Source organism: Gavia stellata, unplaced genomic scaffold (genome assembly GCF_030936135.1).
Source record: "Gavia stellata isolate bGavSte3 unplaced genomic scaffold, bGavSte3.hap2 HAP2_SCAFFOLD_38, whole genome shotgun sequence".
Classification (NCBI taxonomy): Eukaryota; Metazoa; Chordata; class Aves; order Gaviiformes; family Gaviidae; genus Gavia; species Gavia stellata.
Window position 1 is genome coordinate 2,082,053 of NW_026776490.1, and position 15,883 is coordinate 2,097,935.

Below are 15,883 nucleotides of genomic sequence, written 5' to 3' on the forward strand. Positions count from 1 at the left end.
ATGTTACACAGAAGAAGCAACAAGTTTAAGATCATAGGATATCTAGCCTTAAAAATCAACTGTCAAACTGAGCCTAAATACTACAGTGCTTTGTGGGTCATGGCACTTCAATGGCTAAATTACCTATGTCCAACTTACTCCAATTTAGGCCAGAAGACTGATCACAGTTTTGAAGCTCCAGTGTGAGGTTTCTAAACCCTCTCATTTACCACCATTTCTTCACAATACATGGCATGAGGCTCTCTATGTAAGCCTGTCACAGATGGATGGACATCACCTTGATGAACAAGCACATGTGGTCCTTACTACTTCTCTATTTCAGACCCCAAAGAGAGTTTCTGCGTTACTGATTTTAGTTTTCATTTGGTCCTGTATTCAGCAAAGTGCTCTGATCTAAAACTTTGTATTCTGAAGACTCATATATATTTATATCTCCACAGGGACAGGAGGTGTTAATAAGAGCACAGTTGTAGTTCTAGGAGCTCACAAAACTTACATAATTATTTTGGCGGTTCAGGGAACACACAAGGACATTTTGAGATATCGCTAGATTAATACTGCTTGGCATGGAAAGTGCTTTGACTACTGGTCTGTTTATGCAAGTGGCTCAGCCTGCTCTGTATAAGGGATGAGCCGGATAGAGTTGTGGCAAGGGTACCCACACTTATTATTAGGCTTTAGCTGTTGCCTATAATTAAAAACCAACTGGCCTGATATATGTCTCATGAAGTAACAGCCACAAAAGCGCTGGTACTAGCAGCTCACACACAGTATTTACTGTTTCAAATTTTACAGGTTTAGAAAACAAAAGGGTTGGTTAGCTAAACAAAACCAGTGTAAGAAATAAGCCAATATATTCTGAATAACAACAGCATAAAACCAGTTTCGTTGAATTACAGAATAGCTTCGTTTTGCTCATTGAGTGCTATTGATTTTTTGGCATGGAAGAAGAAAAAAAAAAGAACAGATGGTGAAAGAAATAAATCAAGCTGCTGGTGATGGAATACAATATCACACTGAATTACAAAGAATGATGAACAGAAATCCCTTTAAACAGGCACTTATACTCAGTAGAACAGGTTCATATTGTTGAAGTTCATATCTGATTATTTTGGTTTATTTTCTAGTTATTAGAGCTTTTACTTTCAACACAAACTCTAATATGAATTCAAAACAGAAATCTAAGGCAATGTACAAGAGATTCACTATATTCAATCATAAGCCAGAGCTTCTAGTAATGTTCTAAATTGTACAGTATTGTAAACCCAATCAAACAAAAACTCTATACTTTTCTTTCTCAATAGTCCTTATTCCTTATTGCGGATTTGAAGGAGTGTGTTTATGACCAAAGCCTTGACTACATTTTCCAACTCTTCCAGTTTTAATAAAAAAAAGTTCTCTCTCCTTTTGAGATCTTGCTTTGTTTGTATCCTTAGACCTTAAGAACAATAAACTGCTACTGTTAAAAATCAATGCATTTACAAACAAACAAAAAAAAGATGTGTTGATGTGAGTGGTCAAGAACTGCTGTGCAGGGTAACCCTATTTTCAGAAGCAAAATTACAAAGCCAAATTCTGTCCTGGTAAAATGACTACAATTCTCTTCATTTCTGTAGAGACGCCTAACTTTTCAGGAATTCTCAGTTTGACTCTTCAGTGATAACACTCCCCTTTTTTAATGTGACCTAATCAGCATTTGGGTCACAGGCTTATTAGCAAATGTGGTGGAGAGGTTTATTTTCCACATACTGAAAATTATTTTGCCTCACAATGCTCTCATCTTTCTGTAAATTAATGTTCCCCCAAGCCACAACACTATGTGGTAAATAGAAGTCTGTAATTGCCTCAAGAGAATTATAACTCTGTCATAAGTTAGTGAAGACAAATCCCCTGTAATGTCCATGGCTATCAGTCATTATTAATAATATCAATGCTTTTCATCCTTCAGCCTCCAGACATGGTTCAAAGATGATTTGGCAGCACTAGCTCCATTTAGCAGTTGAAGCATGAAGAAGTTTAATTTGGTTTTGAAGGTACAAATCATGGTTGGGGACTAAGCTCCTCTTACTGAAAACTGGTCTGAAGCCTTACGCTCCACTTCTGTGAGATTGCTGCTTTAAGCTCTATGGAAAAGTCACTTTGTCAAGCCCATACTCTCCTTTTGCACTTGCTTTTTATAGAGATGTGGAGAAGAAATGGAATCAAAATGTCTGGATTCACTTTATTATGGATTTTTAAAGCATAGGGCCATATTCCCAAGCTTTACACTATCCACTTCTACTTAATTTGTTTATTTCAAGACCCATTTAGAGAAATTATATTCACATCCCTAGAAATATTTTAGGCCTGTATCTTTTACTACAGAGCACCAGTTCCCTATTCTACTTCTTGCCACATTTCCTCATGGCCCACAGGGATGGGATGATCGATGTTAGTCAATACGTATTGCTAGCCCTGACCCTTCGTCAACACTTACTTCATCGGACCCCGCCAATAGATGCTGTTGATATGACTGGAATAATTTCCAAAACTCTGGGCCTAGCATGCCTGTCTCCAGACAGAACACTTTCTCTACAGCTGAGCCCTACAGCGGACAGAGCTTCTTATTCTTGAACAATTTGTATGGTGAAAGCATACTGACACCTGCATTAGCCATCTTAGCAAGCTCAGAGTTGACCTTTGAGCACATTTTGTGGATGCACCAAATGGAGCTGGCATAATGCCATACATTTCTTGGGGGGTTTGTAATCACAGAGAATAGTAAGCTTTGGCTTACTAAATGCTGTAACATACCTGTATATGTTTCCTACCAAGCATGACAGACTAACATGTAGGGTCATTTTCTACCATTCATGCAAGGAAATGTTGTTCACTGCATATTCAGGATCTTAACGATGGCTTGAGTGGATTCTACATCAAACTGCTTTCCCAGACCACTGTAATATGCAGGTTTCTTCTAGCAGCCCTGCCTGGAACCCCTGTGACCTTCATACTCACCTCAGTCGTCCAGCAAACAAGCAAATAGCCACAAATCCATAATAGTCATCCAAGTTGGGAAGCTCCTCTAAGAAAGGTAGCATGATTAAATAGGTGACATTCGGATTATGCAATGCAACCACTTTTAACTTCAGTACCCGCCTGGTGCCACTGGACTCCTGTCTCTCGATTGACCAAATATGACCTTGAGCCAAACCTTCAATGGAAATAGAAATAGACACCCGTATTCTAAGGAAAAATGTGCCGAATTCATTGGGGTCATCAGCAGCAGGAGAAAACAAATATCTGCTTGTTTGACATAATTACAACCTGAGGAGTAGGTGAACACTGTCACGAACAATTAAGAAACCTCTGCACTGAATAAACTTTGCAAAACCTTCAGTCCTTGAGTTAGAAAGCATCTCACATCTGAGTTTTCTGACAACTAGATATCAAAATCTGTTTGCTCTCATCACTCTTCGACTCTGTCAGGGTACTGTGCACCATCCTTGAAAATGTTGAACAACTCTAGTATCTTGCCAGATCTCTCTGATAAAGACAGTAAGATGATCTCACCTGAAAGATTCTCAGGCAAACAATCAAGATGACAAGACAGAAAATTTTAACTTGAGATGCAAATAGAATCTCATGGCAAGAGAGATGAGCAGCCCTCTGATCCAGTGGAGTGAAAAATATCAGAAAAGTGGTTTGGCCTACTTCTTCAGGACAGTGAAAACCACTATGCTAAGTAAAAGAAACTACTACGTAAGAAAAAAGATTGGGTAATATGTTTCCAAGTCTGGAAAGTTTGGCTTGGATTTCTGACAAAAAAGTCAAGTTGTTTTTTTTTTTTAATTTGTTTCTATCTCTCTCTAGTAACCAGAAGACATTATCATATAATATATTTGCAATATTTTTATCTTAGCCTATAATACATATATTAGAATGTACACATGCATATATATACTAGAAATTACAAAGACTACCTTCACATCTGATTAAAAGGGATCTATGAACTACGGACATGATTTAAAAAAATGTATAGTGTGGGGCAGAGATGAGAAGAACACAGCTTTTAAAGGATGAATGAGCAATATTACTTTGATTTGGCTTGTCTCTTTTAAAAGACAGTACTTTCAAAGGTGTTAAACATCCAACACTTCTGCTGACTAGCTACCTTTGAAAAATTGAGGTTCAGAGCAACTTCAGAAATATCAAAGATTATAGATAAAACTGAATATAATTTGAAATCAGTCAATCAAAGGATCTAAAAATTCATTATCACTTTGTCCTGGTTTTGTTTAGAAGAACTGTAAAAAGAGCTGCAGAGGTACAATGGCAGAAAACAAAACCTAGCAATAATTGGCAAGGAGTTGGGCAAGTTCATCTCTAAAGGAACATGGTAACTTCTCGCCTTCTTCCATAACACGGGTTGGATCATGATGGTGGTAGGGAGAATATAAAAAAGGAGGAAGAGCTGGTACAGATGTACTCTGGAACAGAACTGTGCAGGATTCAGCTCCTGTTCCTGTCTGAAATGCTCTTGTAATCTGTTGCTAGGCTTGAAATGATTCAGAGTGAATGTTGTTTTAAATGCCTTCTTTTGCTTAGATCCACAGTCATGTTTGGTTTGGAAAAGCCCAATATACTGATACTGTCTTATGATTACAAAAGAGAATTTAAAGACTTCATTTGCTGAAAAGAAATAAATACAGAAATCCTCAGCATTTATTTTCCTTTTTTATACCTCAACTCTTTTTTCTCAGCTGTCAATCTCAGTAGCATCTGCTAAAGCTCCTCACTTTTACTCCTCAGAAACAAAATCAGCTAATACCTTTTTTTTTTTAGTTTTTCCTCATTCAAAACTTGGATAATTCAGGACTGATGTGGTTGTGTCCTTTTCCCATGTCTCCCAAAAAGCCACAGTATGACCTTGGCCTGACCACTTATCCTATGGTGTCTCAGTTCCCTGCCTACCTTAGGGCTGGCTTGTTAAATGGACTGTCAGGTTTTCCACACAGAAACACTGTTTTGCATTGTACAGTGGCATCCAGTCTTCATGGGGATATTTCATTTCTCCTGTCATACAAATAACAGTACAAAAGTACAGCAAGGAACGGAAAAATGACCAAAGCAAAATTACTATAATCTCAAAAAGGTATAACAAACACTCAGAGCATTGTCTTCCCCGAAGTCAACAGATTTTCTCCTCATACTAATCTACTTCTGCTTATAATATTATCTGTTTTGTGCTAGAGAGGTCTCCAAACTATTGCCTTGGCAACCAATAAACATTAATCCATGTGAGATTTTCCTCTTGAAATACTTTCTATATTGGAAATGTTATGTAGGAGGTAAATTTCACTGGAACTGGAAAAGATGTGCTGATGATTTAATTCACATTTTTTCTGGATTTTGCAACAAAACACAGTCCTGGATATTTCTTACGTGAGAACAAATTCACTATCCGTCTGATGGGATTGGCTCTGGTGGGCACGCCTGGACTGTATATTTATCTGCCCCAAAAGACTTGCAGCACCCCGAGCAGTCTAACAAAAGACACGATACAGTTTGCTCAGGGCCCAAAGTAGTTTGTGTAACACCAGGTCCTATGCTGCTTTATGTTACCATTCTTAATTCTCAGTTTTCACGCATATTTAATAGTTCAGTTTCAAGGGACCAAACCACGGCTTGCATTTAGCTGGCAAGCGCCCATGCAAAAATTGACCCTTGCATCATTCCTGTATGTTAAAGCACTTTCCAGCTTGCAGAGCAAGATCCAGCGCTGTTGACGTACCACTAAAAAAGACTTTGTCAGAAATCCCGGGCAACCAAATAACGTTGCACCTTGGCCTGTCCCCTCAGGTAAGGCCAACTGTTGGGGTTGAGCTCAGAAAGAGAACTCGTGTTGTAACACCAGCTGTAACCAAAGACTGTGGCCTCGTTTGTAGGCCACCGAGATCAATAGGAAGACTCTTACTGAATTTAATAGGCTTCAGATTGCACTTCCATAGAGCAATACCGAGGACATGAATTACATCCAGGATGTCATACAGACCAAGGCAGTAGCAAGCAGGCACGACCGGTTTAAAGGACTGATCAAAGTCCGCTGATGTCTTTCCAAAAGCTTTGAACAAGCGCCACAGAAGGGAGAGGAGTAATCCAAGAGGAAGGTGATAGAGGTTTAGGATGACTGTGGTGAGGCCCACATCCTAATGCTGTTGCACAATGCACACTCGAAAGTCAAGTTACATGGAGAATATTTTATTCATAAGCGCAAACACTTTGGAGCATTTGTCAATGTGAAATAACACATTGCTCAGGTCTCTGAAGGCATGATGTGAACCATAACGTGTGTTACTTCAAAATAACACATAGCTTGTCACTTATTATTACTGTAATAATCTGTATTTGAATGAATCAGCAATGGCAGTGCGCACTTGCATCAAGGAAGGAGCAACTCCAGCAAAGGAGAAATTCTGGTTTTATATTCCTTATGGAAAATAAAGGAAACCTGTTGTCAATAAGGACCATTGTTCCAGACTTACCTCCTGAAGAAAGCTTAAACCCCTCAGAATGAGTAGATGGTTTCCTTAACATTCAAACACAACATGGGATTAACTCCTCAGAAACGTTTTCTATGCCTAGTAACACCCATATATTCATCTATGCCAGAACCTAGGGGACTGCACAGCTTGTTTTGGAAAACAGTGATTCTTCTTGTGTGACACCTGGAAGTCCCCTGATAATCTGTAGTGTTCCAGTCGACTGATATAACAAACTACACCTGAAACCACAGATTAAAAATTAAAAAAAAAAAAAGAAAAAGAGGGGAATGCACAAACAAAGAGTTTCAGCACCAATCAGAATGAAAATGAAACCGCTGCTCCTCAACAGCAATGTGAGATAAACAAGGCTTTTCATATTGAAATGAATGTATGTAGCAAACCTGAATAATTTTGCAGCCTTTATATCTAGAGAACTGCATAACATGAAGATGATGATATGTAAGGGAGAAATTTTGAAAACTAAAATTGTCAGCTTTTGAATTTTATATGTAGTGGAATAATCACTTAAAGAAACTTTAAGAACAAGAGGAAATTATAAAAGTGATATTTTTAAGTAACACCTTTTTTTCCTCCTTCTAAAAGGAACTAGCCTCTAAAAAAATTCATTTCTCAGTTGCAAAAGTCAGAAAGGTATCTTTCAAGTGACTAAATTGCTTGGGTTTGTGAAATTAGGCTGGATATACTGTTAAGGAATTGTTCAAAGTTTTTTTTTTTTAAATATGTTTAATTTTTTTTATTGCTTTCTTACCAGAAAGCAAGAGTAAGGCTTTTTTCTTGGTACTCAGACGTTTGTTTGAGCCTTGAACTAAACACTTGTGTTATTTATCAGTTGTACTACTTGTTCTGAAAAGTCCAGACAGAATCTCATTGCGCAGAAACAGTCCTTGCCTCCAAAAAACATGCAATGTCAATGGAAAATAAAACAAATGTGTATAAAAAGCAATTACAGATTGGAAGCTGAGGCACAGAGATATCATCTCACGTCACATAGAAAGTTTGTGTAAGATTCTGGAATTGAAGATCATCTATCAATTCAGAGTTTTAGCCACAAGACCAATCTTCCTGACATTATAAACATCCTTGAAACGTGAAGGCAAACACATCTCAACTTATCAATGTCTTAAAAGCTTTGTTCTTTAAAAGCAGAGCAATAGTTCTGTTAAGCAAACTATAACCAATAACAACACTATTTTTTTTAATAATGTATTAAATTCTATTAAAGAATCAGACATTAATTTTTAACGCTGTTTTTGCTGCAAGAAATGTTGAGGACTATGTCTGGACATTAACACATAGCTGTATGTGTCAAGATGGTTTGGAGCTTCACAACTCACACAGGAGCTTTATGTGGCACTGTTTTTCTGGGATGACACAGTTTCAGAGCAGGAATAAGTAAAGCCGAGAAAAGCAAGGAATTTTTTTTGTCTCAAGGGCAATTACAATCTTCCAACATCTGTTTTCAAATGAAGACAAACAGTCAAAATGCTGAACTTGTCACAGAATGACAACTTAGGACAAAATGAAATCCAGGAATGTATAACTTTTGCTTTTGATCATTTTATTTATGTCTGTTCTGATCTGGATGTCCAGCTTTCTTAGGCTTTGATGGGGAAAAACAGGGCACGTACTCCACAGCCCAGACATGGCCAAGCCATATCCCCAAATCGAGAAGTCTGGAAACGCTTCTGAGTGTGTCCTGTCTTACATGGCATCCTCTGACACTGAGCTGCACCTTATACAGAGGATAAACATGCTTCATCCCCAATTTGGACCTGTTGGCCAGGATTTGAGACTGGGCACTGGGCTGTATGTTTTATGCTGTCCTGCTATCATATAAGCCTTATTCTGATTTCTGAGGTACTCTGAAATATTTTAATGGGATTTATGGTTCTGTGCAGGGAAGAATGGGGAAGAAAGCAGCAAAACCACACGAAGCTCTTATAAACCTCGCTGTTACCCTGAACACACAGAGGTTAATGTCAGACAAATACAATATTATGTGCCTTAGATCAGCACAACGATCCAAAGTAATGTTTTCATTTGGATAGAACTGGTGGAAAATTTTGATTAAATGGAAACTTCCTTTTTCATTGACAATTCATTTTGATGGAAAACGCCTGCCTAATCCTTGTAATACACTACCAGACAGTCCCACAAGGCAAATTCTCTGTTTATGCATGACTTTGAGAGAACGGTCATCAGCCAGGTTGCTTCAGTGCTTTGCCATCACAGCTCAGCTCTGTCTTACTTGCCAGCTCAAACCTGGGGTGCCTATTGTGGTGGCTGACAGTGTGAACTGGTCAGTCACTCGTTTCACACACACCACAGATCAATTCCTGTATGATGGCGCTTTTTCATTTACCACATATGCTGAACTGCATTTGACCTGGTGGTGAAAGGTTTCATTTACCATTACAGTCACTTCAGCTGTGCAGCCTCCAGTCTGTACACTGATTTATGGATGGATGGATTTGCATATGGCAAGCATCCACACAGCTTTGTAAGTTTGCATTTATGCCAATAAATGTAAAGTCAGGGCTATGATACTAGTATGAGTAATGTTTTTATTAGAAATAGCTCTGTTTGGGATTTTTGCTGTTGTTGGGGTTGTTGTTTTTTTTATTTTGTACTTTTTTTTTAAATGCATGTCAGGATAAAATACCATTCCATTTCCAGCTTAAGACACAGGGACACTGCTAAAAAACCCAACCCTTTATTTCTTATTTCTTTCTTATAACTGTTGCTTAGCAGGTATACATGGGGATCAACTTGTCCCTGGGGGCAGGACTGAGCACGAATCCTGACATTGATGGAGAAATCTCCAGGCTGATCTTGGAGATGGGAACGTAAGAACAGCAATATCCAGCCAGACCAAAAGCCAATCTAATGCAGGGACTACTGGTGACCATGCGTGGATGGTTAAGGAAAGAACACGAGAACAGGAGAAGACATAGATCCTGATAGTCCTTATGTCAGAGCTGAAGAAAATTGTGCTAGGTTTTTTGGGTGGGTTTTTTGGTTTGGTTTTGGTTGGGTTGGGTTGGGTTAGGATTTTTAAATAGCGTTTGATGTCCTCCATACCTGGCCTAATTAACTGACTACTGTAGAAGGCTCATGTCTGGGTCAATTCAATACCAACATACTAACACCCCGTACAAATACTAAAAGCTAACGTCCTGGTTTTCAGAAATTTTTACTGTAAGCAAGCTGTCATTCTCTCCACAACGTACACGTGCATCTTCAATTAATGTTAATGCTGTCTTGATGAAACATCATGACAAATATTCATTCATTCTTTGTTTCCTGGTATGAGCAAAGGAGAAAAGATCCACCTCCCACCCACATTCTGTAACAGATTTAGGAATGCAAGCCCTTTCATGCTTAAATCATCTACTATACAACGCATATGTTTATACCCACTGAAACACAAAACACATCATTCATTATTTTGAAACTTAATTTTGAATTAGACATTTACATTGAGGAACAGCTAAAAATAACTTGCAGCAGGGCGTGGCGTAATTTTGCACTGTTAATGGATCTGGTCCAAGTACGGGTGTGTAAATAGCTTCATTATGTTACCTACATTATGTAGGTAAATGCATGCATGCACCTAAGGATACTTTCAGAATTCAGAGAGTTTGGGAAGTTTCTTCCCTTAGCTTAGCTTCACAGAGGCACAGGCTGAGCTTAGCCAGACACAAAAATCCCTTTGGAAGAGCAGTTGGGTGGAAGAGAGCATCTGGTCTCAGTAGGACAAAGGAGAGGAAGGAGTTACCCGTGTTGCATTTATGCTCCACGTACCCTGCCACTGTCTAGCAACTTTACACAGATGTCTGATGTCTGTGTGTCCTTTAGTTATCACTTGAACAGGCTCAGAGACTTCTGAGTAAGTGGCCTTCTGGGTATATGAATCTTTTGTATATAGGTTAATATATAATGCAATTTCTAACTTTTAACATCATCCTTAGCCAGCATTAGAGAAGTATTAGGATGCGTCTGTTCCACGACATCATAGACCTGTTTACTAATGAGTTACTTTGTGGGTTGTTCTCTGACTGCTAACATAGTTTAAGTAACAGCTCCAATTAATTAAATCGATGCCCCTTACAGACTAGTGAAGGACTTCACAGACAACTGCACCAGAGATCAGAAGTAGAGCAAATGTGTTTCCTATTGGATTTTATGCCACAAATGGTTTCTGCTCCTATTTTTAATAGAAAACATTCTTTTTGCTTCCTTCTTTAAATGTGTACCTGTCATAAAATGTGAAAAATTTTATTGCCCCACCACCCCCTACTGCATTTGAGACTTTCTGCATTTTCTTAACATGTGACATAGGCGACAATAAATTTTAGGATAATAGAAGTGTCTGCACAAGTGGCTACATCTGAGTGGCTGCAATTTGAGATTTCTCTTGCTGTTTTGCAAAGAGCACTGAGAACCCATTGACAAGATGTCTGGGGCGAGGGAGCACATGGCCCCGTGCTCGCTGTCCCACTTTGTCAGACTGATGTTTGAAAAGGAGCAGGGATTCCTTGCTCTCCTGCTAGCACTAGCAGCTATTTGGAGTGGCAGGAAAGCAGCTCTGGAGTCTCCTGCTGTGGGGAGAGCTCCTGGGCCCTCTCCAATGAGCTCATGTGCGAAGCAGGCAGTAGCAACTTTCACTCAAAGTGTCTGGAGCCATAGCTACAGTAAGTAAGTAAGACTCCAGTAAGACATAAAAATTTCCACAGTGCTGTGCCCTTTTTCGATAGATATGGGAATGGTTATTGAAACAGAACAACTGCATTATGGAACACCTATTCCAACTTGCAGTGTTACTTATCTAAAGTTACTGTGCTCAAATCTGTGGAATTGCTTCAAGGCTGATTTGTGTCTAATGTGTGCTCTGTGTTACATTCAGGGGAGGTTTAGGCTGGATATTGGGAAAAATTTCTTTACTGAGGGAGTGGTAAAGCATTGCAACAGGCTGCCCAGGGAGGTGGTGGAGTCACCATTACTGGAGGTGTTCAAGGAACGTGTGGATGTGGCATTGCGGGACATGGTTTAGTGGGCATGGTGGTGTTGGTTGATGGTTGGGCTTGATGATCTTACAGGTCTTTTCCAACCTTAATGATTCTGTGATTCACACAGATGGACTTCTGCACAGAAGGTTTCAGTGGAAAGACCTGTTAACAGGAGGACGTGGATAAGATATGACATTCCTGTGCGCAAAAACTCAGTTTAAACTTGCTTGGGCATTCAAAAATACCTGATCGAATTTCATATTGATACGCATCCTTAAAAGGACTCAAAGATCCACCAGACTGAGTGAGGGTCTTCCATAGTGACTTCAATTGACATTGTATCATACTGGACATGAGGATGCAATGAACCACAGCAAGGCAATGAATGCTCTTCTTGTGGTAGAGCGCAGTGGAGCCATGGGATAAGCAGGATCAAGGGGGATTGTTACTGAATGAAAAATTTAATCTGGGAACAGAACAGTATTTTGAACAGATTTTGCCTCATTTCTTCCGAAAACTGGGCAGAGCTCAGAAATTTCAAGTGATCCTTACAATTGCTTGGTGTTGTTGGTTTATTATTTCATAAGTGAAGAAGAACTTGTATAACCTCCTAAAAGGGCACTTAACATCGCAAGTGCCATGTACGTTGCAATCAGTGGGACTCATCATGTGAGTAGGAGTTTGTTCGATCAGTCCTTTTTTTCGTTTTTAATCTCCTGGTAAATACCAAGACAAATCACATTTCATTACAGGAATATTAGTGTGATTGAACAAATCCCAGAGCCTTTGAATAATTGCCCTTTATAAATTCAGTGAATGAAACTGCATCTAACTTTGTCTCTGTGAGTTCTTTTCAGCATAATGTAACCAGATCAAATTAGTGTGCAGAAGCTTTTTGAGAAAGAAAATATGTGCTGTAAACGATTACAAGGATGGCACAAGCTATTTACAGAATTATGGAGCTTGAATGAAATATACGTCATGCTATTTCGAGTTAAGTAGATGGAAACTACAAAACAATATCGAGGGAAATGATATCGATAAACTACAGCAACAGCCCCACGTTATCTCATGATTAAGAAGGAGGTAGATAATTCACATCACCTTTGGAGGTGAACTTTACTTTGGAAACATATTCTAGTCCTTGCCTGATCACAGTTTTTGGAGCTGTTTCAGGCATAAATGGCTTAGTAAATCTTTCTCTCTCCATATATACATATGCTAATTCTATCTAAGCAGACACGAGGTACAATAAAACATGTAGAAAATTGTCTGGCTCAGAGCCTATTAAGATTTTTATTTTACCCTGTGTTCCACATTTTTCTACTGTTTACTTTGACTTTTTCGCCTTTTTGGATGCATGAAGAACTGTATCTCTTGAAGTATACATTTAGTTTTAAACAAACACATTCACCCATTCTACCTAGTTCAGCATGTACTGGAGTACAACAGCGGAGCAGAATAGTGAAATGATGAGCAGATTCTAAGGAAGATTAAAGTAATGATTATTTTGGGTGCCTCCAGGGTCAGATACAGACACAATTCAGAATAATACTCATATCCCTTACATTTCTTCCACTCCTATCACACTTGTCTGCCAGACTTTCAATGAAGGTCTACATCTGCTTACTGCTTAGATCGTGTGCTTTTTTTTTCTATTTTTTCTTCCTTTTTTTTTTGGACGGGGGGGAGGGAGAGCGGCTTTTTTAGCTTATCTTTTTTGAAATATTAAAAGAAGCAGAAAATGTATAGTGGTGGGAGACCTGATATTGCTTTTTAAGATTCGCTTTTCCCCAAGTGGTCATTATTACCACAGTTCTATTTAAGGCATGGGAGTTTCCATACCTGTGAATAGGTTAAAGTTTTATGATGCTGCTTTTCACAGCACTTTGAAATGCAATGATCTTTGCCAGGAGCTAGCCAGAGAATTATTTACGTATCTCCCTTCCTACCTCAGCTGACCATTCACATGCAAATAGGAGCTTTGACAGCTTCTCCATGCATTTATGAAACCCAGTGATCTGTCCATTTTTCAATTCAGAATGAAAGATATGACAATGCCTTAGAATAAAGCCCTGCCAGACTCTAGATTAGTTTCTTACTCTGCAATACTGAATATGAAAAAAAAAAACCCCCAAAAAAATCAACTTTTTTGGAATGGAAAATTTTGGGAGCAAAGTGAATGCATTTTGGTCATAAAATAATTTCTTAGACACCAGCTGGGGGACAGTAGTATTACAAACTATTTGAAAGGCAGAGCTGACTTAGGCTCTTGCTTCTTCCTCCCTTGGTCACTCAGAAACCAACAAAATAACTCAGCCCCTCAAAACCCCTGGTTTTTAGAGTAGGTTCAAATCATTACACCATGGGCACACCATGACATCAGGGGAGGAAAATGAACAGCAGACACTTAAGCTGGCCCTGCCTGTTAAACCCCACCTGTGAAGAAACTTGGCTTACACTGCTGAGCACTCGCCCATAGTACGTACACCCTCATAAGTGGGTCCCAGAACAGCTCACCTCCGCACAGAACAGGTCCACAGTCCGGCCCCGCACAGGCAAGCAATTGTCTCTCAAACCCTGGTGTCCGAGAGACCTGACTGAGTGGTTCAGCTCAGGATAATATTGTGCTTTCATGGTGATGATCAAAAATCATTGCTATTCTACCGACTCGCCAGTTGTTATTTTAAAGGAAAACTTAAGACCTGAAGTCTCCTTCTCTGGTGTGGTTTCAGTGTCTTATAACCAGAAACAAGTACACATTTCCTAGTCTAAAAAGCTGTATTTTACCTCTCCTCATGTAATTTACATACATTGATCACTTCCATATGTCTGGCATAAGGTAAAATAGTTTCTATGCATAGCAATGGGGTGAACCTACAGTGAAACAAAATTCAGCATTTGTCATCTTGTACTTTTGACAAGAAAAAAAACCCCATAATCTGTACATGATCACTGCCCTACCTAAAGCAATCTATATTGCTTGTCAACAAATTTTCACATTTAAATTTTGAAAGGAGAATTCTTCCAACATTTCCATGATGCATCGCTCCTCCTTCCTTTTCAGTTTTATTCATGAGCAGTTCCCTCCAGTCACCATTTTTTGAAAGAGATTGTTACAACACAGCATTGTTAATTTTAGCACCTATGTGTTATGCTGCTATGTCTGATATAACCAGTGCTGCTGGAAAAACAGAGAAAATCAGATGAAAAAGTATCTTCTAAGATAAACTAAGCAAGTTTCTTCTGGGTTCTTTGGCTACCAACTCTCTCTCTAGCTCCTGTGTGAAACAATCTAAGCAAATAATATTATACCTTACCAAACTCACAGACTACCAGCAATCATTTTGCCTTCTGTCACAAGACACCCTCTATGGTGGAAATTGTTTCACCTGTATCCCAGATCACAGAATACCCAGAAGCCTGTAATCCTTTACCTCATTTTGCACTATTCAGAGAGATGTTCATCACCAGTCATAAATCCATGCCATTGTCATAGGGAACCCGAGGGGAATCTTTTAACAAAGTCTTGCTGGTGTTAGCAACTGATAAATTGCCATATGTTAGAATAATTCCCTCTCCACTTCATTTCCTCCTGGGACATTTCTAAAAGCAGCCACACCTGGCTCACTGTGGCTGTGTAATTACCTGATAATTATTAGATTAGTGGTCCCCCAATTGGTAGCCACTACTCTCGCCTCTGTTGTAATGTCTCATAGAGCAAGATCCAGGTTAACTTACTGGCTTAGCCTGCTGTCATTCTGCAGTGATAATGTTGCGATGACAAGGGGTTGAAATGTATTCAGTGAAATATCCAGGATCTGGGATAGAAACAAAACCTGGGATGCTCCTTGGCACTTGAGCATTTGGCTAGGAGGTCATTGCAAAGGATCACCATAAGAACTCGTGTCCCTTATACCACCTGGCCTGCACAGAGGTTGTGAAATGCACTTCACCGGCAAAAACTATCTCTGAGTACTGAAATACTGCCAAAGAGACTCCTTGAGGCCTGATTCTCTTTGCATTGCTTTGCTTTTGCTTCTGTTTTTAACACAGAATAAGTATAGCAATACTGCCTGCCCGATTTGATGTGAAGGAATGCAAAGTTCAGGCTCAAAATGAACTTCACTTCTGTTTATGGTCATGTGTATTACTTGTATGCTGCCTGATTTTTATTTCTTTTTCAAACCCAAGACAAAAGCCTCTCATTTCAGCACCTTGTTCACTTGTCTTTTCAGCCATCTGGGTGTTGCATTTTGCAGGGACCCAATTTAGCTGTCCTTTATTCTCACTAAACTAAGCAGCTAACACAAGAATGACATCAGCACT

At 39.1% G+C, this 15,883-nt stretch overlaps 1 pseudogene; it reads left to right on the forward strand.

Moving 5' to 3' along the window:
• Positions 1 to 15,883, forward strand: part of LOC132321030 (ATPase family AAA domain-containing protein 2-like) — a 164,255-nt pseudogene that overhangs the window by 58,371 nt on the left and 90,001 nt on the right.